This window comes from Octopus bimaculoides, chromosome 2 (genome assembly GCF_001194135.2).
Source record: "Octopus bimaculoides isolate UCB-OBI-ISO-001 chromosome 2, ASM119413v2, whole genome shotgun sequence".
NCBI classification, from domain to species: Eukaryota; Metazoa; Mollusca; class Cephalopoda; order Octopoda; family Octopodidae; genus Octopus; species Octopus bimaculoides.
Window position 1 is genome coordinate 6633577 of NC_068982.1, and position 6154 is coordinate 6639730.

At 36.6% G+C, this 6154-nt stretch overlaps 1 long non-coding RNA gene across 1 annotated transcript in view; it reads right to left on the minus strand.

The window, feature by feature from the left end:
- LOC128250439 (uncharacterized) overlaps positions 1–6154 on the minus strand; it is a 161656-nt gene that overhangs the window by 7745 nt on the left and 147757 nt on the right. The window lies entirely within an intron of this gene.

Consider the following 6154-nt stretch of genomic DNA (forward strand, 5'->3'; position numbering starts at 1 on the left):
ATATATATAAAATTAAAACTTACTTGCAAAGGGACATGCGGCATTCGATAATATAATAATACAAATGATATGTTAGCATATGCATATATACATACATATATGTACATACCTACATCTACATGTATATATACATGCATATCCGGGTACAGGACGTCAAAAAAACGTGGACAAAATAAGAAATGGGAACATAAACAAAGCACAAAAAACGAATTTTTTTTACGTACAACAGAATGAACACATAGGAAAACAGACAAGCCACGTATGGAACTTTTCCTTCATCAACTGCCTCTATTCTAAACTAGGCATTTCGAAGATGAGACATCTTCCTTCAAACAGACAGTCAGGAGTGACACCTGCTGGGTTTGGCTGCTCTACATTGATAAGAGGCAAATACCCTGAAACTAGTCTGTAGATGCTAAACCAGCAAGGGGAAGTGGGTGACCTTCCTTGTTCGAAGGTTATAATGGACACAGGTTCGTGTGTCACATAGCTAGCTAGAGGCGATGGCCTCTTGGAGCTAATCAACGGCAGCATTCGTCCTATTTTTCTGGACAGCCATGTTGGCTTGGCGATAACTATTAATATGTATACTCTTACTCTCTTTTACTTGTTTCAGTCATTTGACTGTGGCCATGCTGGAGCACCACCTTTAGTCGAGCAAATCGACCCCAGGACTTATTCTTTGTAAGCCTAGTACTTATTCTATCAGTCTCTTGTGCCGAACTGCTAAGTTACGGAGATGTAAACACACCAGCATCGGTTGTCAAGTGATGTTGGGGGGACAAACACAGACACACAAGCATATACACACACATACATACATATATATATATACATATATACGACTGGCTTCTTTCAGTTTCCGTCTACCAAATCCACTCGCAAGGCTTTGGTCGGCCCGAGGCTATAGTAGAAGACACTTGCCCAAGGTGCCATGCAGTTGGAAAGAAACCGGAACCATGTGGTTGGTAAGCAAGCTACTTACCACACAGCCACTCCTGCGCCTATATATATATCTGCACCTGTATATATATATCTACACAGCAAATTCTATCTGACCCATGCAAGCATGGAAAACTGCATGTTAAATCAATGATGATATATGCATCTGTGTATGTAAGTAAACACACACACGCACACACAAGTATATTTTGATACCTCAAGAAATTAATAATCTTAACAAATTTTATGTCCTTTAGATGGTTGAAATGGCACTTTCATGATGTAACTGGTGTATGAAATGATATATATAAGTATACATTGTAGTATACATATGTATATATGTATGTATGTGTGTGTTCAGGTATTTAACTTCTGCTTTAATATTCACAAAATTCTTTGAAATATGTGACAAGGCTGTTTAGAAGCTAAATAGAATATCCAATTTAGTTGTTCATAATGAAGAATTTTTTGCATAAAATGAAAATAAGTGGCAAAAAAAAAAAATAGCAATCTAAAATTAGACTGAAGGATCATAAAAATCATTGCTATTTTAGATAGCGTTTACTTAATGAAATGTATCTTTTGTAGTTTTAAAGCTCAATTTATTTCTACTGTAAAATTAATAATGTTCAAACTCATATTTCTTCTTCTTTATATCCCTTCAATCAATCTATGTATTCTTTTGGCTGTGCTTCTTGGAATATTTCAAAGATCACCATTATTTCTATTACTGCCATTACCGACACCTTCTTGACTATCAGCCTCATCAACCGTCAACACTTTCCCCATGGATGTGAGTTATGACATTAAGAACAGGATTACAGGCTGCAGCAGCGAGTATAATGGAAGGAGAGACGCAAACAGTTCCAGCAGCGGCAGCGGCAGGATTCCTAGTAGAAATAGTATCAGCAACAGCAGGATTGTGCGGTAGCAGCTTCAGGAACATTAGTCACATGGATGCAATACACAGAAGTGATCAATAGTGTTCTATAAGTTCTAGTTCTGATGATTCTGGATAGCTTAACTTCTGAACTCAGATAATAGGGCTTCAACTATAGCCATGAGCCAATCAAAGCCTTGTGAGTAGATTTGGTAGATGGAAACTGAAAGAAGCCCTTCATATATTTATATATGCGTGTTGAATCAAGTAAAACCAAAATCGTAGGTATGGCCAGTTCCCCCTGACTGGCTCCCGTGCTGATGGCACGTAAAAAGCACCATCCAAATGTGGTCAACTGAACCTAGAACCACGTGGTTGGGAAGCAAGCTACTTACCGCACAGCCACTCCTATGCCTCTCAGTGTTGTTTGTGTTGCCGTCACATGTGGTATGTGTATCTCTCGCTCTGTGTGATTACTGTTTTAACTGTTTCCATTGCGTTAGATCATGAATAGGAGAGGCTGTGTGAATCACCCAGACAACTGTTGTTATGTATGTAGAACGTTTGCTCCGTGTGACCAGCGGAAGAACATTACCACCAAATTAAAAACTACCTATAAATATTATTTCGAGTGTAAAGTTGGGGACCAAGACAAGAGGTGGGCACTTCATATATGCTACACCATGTGTGATTCAGGGCTTACACAGTGGCTGAATGGAAAACAGAAGGGAATACCTTTTGCTGTAGCAATGGTATGGCGTGAGCCAGCCGATCATGTCTCTGATTGTTACTTTTTGCATGACTAATATTAGTGGTTTCTCAAAGAAAACCAAAGCAAAAATTGTGCATGCAGATTGTAAGTCGGCTTTAAAACCAGTCCTACATGACTTCGAGAACCCTGTCCCAGTTCCCCTCTCACATGATTCACTGGAAGACCTTGACACGTCTCATGATGAACCCCCTGACTCTCCTATCAATGAAGAGTACGTAGTTGATTCTAAGAAAAATGAGCCAGGCTGGTTTAATCAAGAAGATTTAAATGATTTAGCAAGAGACCTAGCATTGTCAAAGGAGAGGACAGAAGTTTTGAGATCCAAACTACAACAATGGAATCTCAAACAGCAAGGAAGGGAAATTTCCATTTTCCGTTCCCACCATGAAGGCTCATCTGTCTTTTTCAAGCATGAAAAGAATGCTTGTTTCTGTATTGATGCTAATGCGCTCATGCAAAAACTAGGACACGAGCATGTGGTTAACGAATGGAGAATGTTTATAGAATGTTTATAGCCTTGTCAAAGCTGTGTTGTCACATTATGGTAGCGAAAAACCTTCCATTCCTGTGGATCATGTTGTCGGTATGGAAGAAACTCATGAATCATTGGAACTCTTTCTGAACGGAGTTAATTACTCAGTTCACATGAGGAAATATTTATGATGATTTAAAGGTGATTTCTCTCCTCCTAAGACTGCAGCTGGGATATACCAAAAATATATGCTTCGTGTGTGTTTGGAACAGCCACAACGACAGCAATCATTACACCGTAAAAGACTGGCCTAAAAGAGATGAGCACGTAGTTGATCAATACAATGTGTGGCATATTCCACTGGTAGACCTGTAAAAGATCTTCCTTCCACCCCTTCGCATCAAACTCGGTCTCATGAAAAACTTCGTAAAAGCAATGGTTGTGGCTTCCAGTACCTAAATGTAAAATTTGGTGCAGAGAAAAGTGACATAAAACTGAAAGCAGGCATTTTCATTGGACCCAAGATCAGAGAATAGATATCTGATAGCAAATTCAGAGGTAAACTGAATCCAGTTGAGCTGACAGAATGGGATTTATTCGTGTGAGTTGTACAGAACTTTCTTGGAAATCATAGAGCTGAAAACTATGCTGATTCAATAAACAACATGCTAACAGCATATCAAAGAATGGGATGTCGAATGTCCTTTAAAATGCACTTCTTGCATTCTCATTTCGATTTTTTTATAACAATCTTGGTGTCGTTAGTAATGAGTATGGTGGGAGGTTCCACCAGGACATATCTGAGATGGAAACGAAGTATCAGGGCCAGTTCGATCCACACATGATGGGTGACTACTGCTGGTTCCCACAACAGGAGACAAACGCAACACATAAGTGCAAGAACAAGTGTCTCAAACATTTCTGAGCTGAGCATATAAAAAATAAAGTGAATATTCCCTTAACATAAATATACTATCTACCATTATATTATAATACTATTTGCCTTGAACATAAATTTACTATATACAATACTAATATACTATTATAATAATTATGTAACTTGAACTTCACTATTCCTGATTCTAATATACTATTAACATAAAATAATATGCCTAACTCAAAATCCTGACGTGCTAGAGCGATTCCGAGTTCAGATTCGGAAACAGCGTATTCGATTTAGTTTAGTACAGCACCATTTGTCTGGGTAGCAGACAATAAATCCTTTTTTTGTTGCCCAGTTTAATTGACTACCTCTCACAACAAATCTTATATCTAACAGTTTATTTATAGTTATTAGCAGCTCAGGCAATTCAGTCTGTATGTTAAGAATCTCATAACCTTTAACCTTTGTCAATAATGTTATAGGATTTACATTTAAGGTTCTTTTTAAACATATATATAGGCTGTAGGTAACAATCTAATATTCTCTGTAACAATCTTTATCAGTGTTATTTATGAGCTGCGTTCATGTACTTGGCATCATATTTGTCTGCATCTACCCAGACAAACATTATTCTAAATCAATATTCATTAGAAATTATTTGCGAACCAATATTAAAAACACAGATTATAATCAGATTATCATATTAAAAGAAACTCAATTCATAATCTTCTTGCTGGAGTCCTATATTATACAAGTAACACTGCAACTGGAATAATTTATCACCTCCATAAGTCGTGTTTACTGGAAATTAGATTTTTCTTACTGTACAGTTTCAGTTATTGTTTTGTGTAAAGAAGTTGTTATTTGTTGAAAGTTGTTTAAAAATATTCATTTAATTTTTCTGTAAGTTTTTAAAATCTAAATATGATATAAAATCAGTGTTTCTTATCACATATCAAGTTCAATGATTATCACAAACGAAATTCTGCTGGCTACAAGCAGAGACCACTTGCCATCAAAGTAGAACTTTTAGCATTAGAAAGATATCCGAATGTAAAATCGATTTCTCCAAAAACATTTAAATGTCCAGATTTGTAAGAAAATGTTATTGGATTCATGATAGCTTAGAAAAAGGATATGTAAACAGTATAGAAGAAAATATCAAAAATATTTGACGTTTCTAATTTATAGCATTTTGAAAATGTAATCAAGAAAATTAAAAGGTCATAACTAGTTTGTGTTATAAATTAATTAAACTTAATGAGACACAAGTCTTTTATTCAAATTCCAATACGACTGTAGAGTTTTTGTAGCCTACCACTCCATTCCACTTCGTTATAGTCAGTTCATTAGTTACTGGTACAAAATACCCAATAAAAGAATATACGGAAATTAGTAAAACTGCAAAGGATTCAGTTCAATCCACTTCAAAACTAATGTGTTCATGTGTGTACATGTATGCAATGAAATTCTCAATAATCATTTATAAAGAAAATAATTTGCTTGAGGTCACAAGTTGGTTGACAGTGAAGGAAGTCTTCATATGAATCAGATGCATTGGAGTAGTCAAATCTAGTATTAAGCACAAAATAAATGCCTTCAAATACTTGGAAAGCTCACAAGAAGTGGTTGATTGCTTACAAGGTGATATAATTAGCAGTGGCAGTGGATGTGCCAAAAGTGTAACAGCCAAAGTAAGAATGAAGTGGAACAAATGTATGGAAGGTATTTCTGCCCGAAGGACAAACTGTATGATGCCTGTGTATGGAATGCAATGCTATGCAATGGTGAGACTTGAAAGATTTGTGGCATCTGAAAAGAAATGAAGTGAACATGCTCTGCTGGAGGTGTTATAATGGTAGTGTGTCTCAACAAGGGAGCATGAAAGAGCTGAGAGAAAGGGTGAATTTAGGGAGAATTGAAGAGAAGACTGTACTGTTAGGGTATGTGATGAATACAGAAGGTGTTGCAAAATTAAGAGGTGAGTACTTGAAAAGTATGGAGCCTGTGGAAGTGGGAGACCAAGGAAAATATGAGATGAAGAGGTGAACACTGACTTCAAGAAATTGATCTTCATGTAAGAGATGACAAAAGAAAAATGAATACATGATTATTAGTGACATCACTCCTTGGGGGAAACCTGTAGTAGTCTGTGGTCTGTAGCTAAAATAGTTGAATGATCTCTCTCTCTCTCTCTCTCTCTCT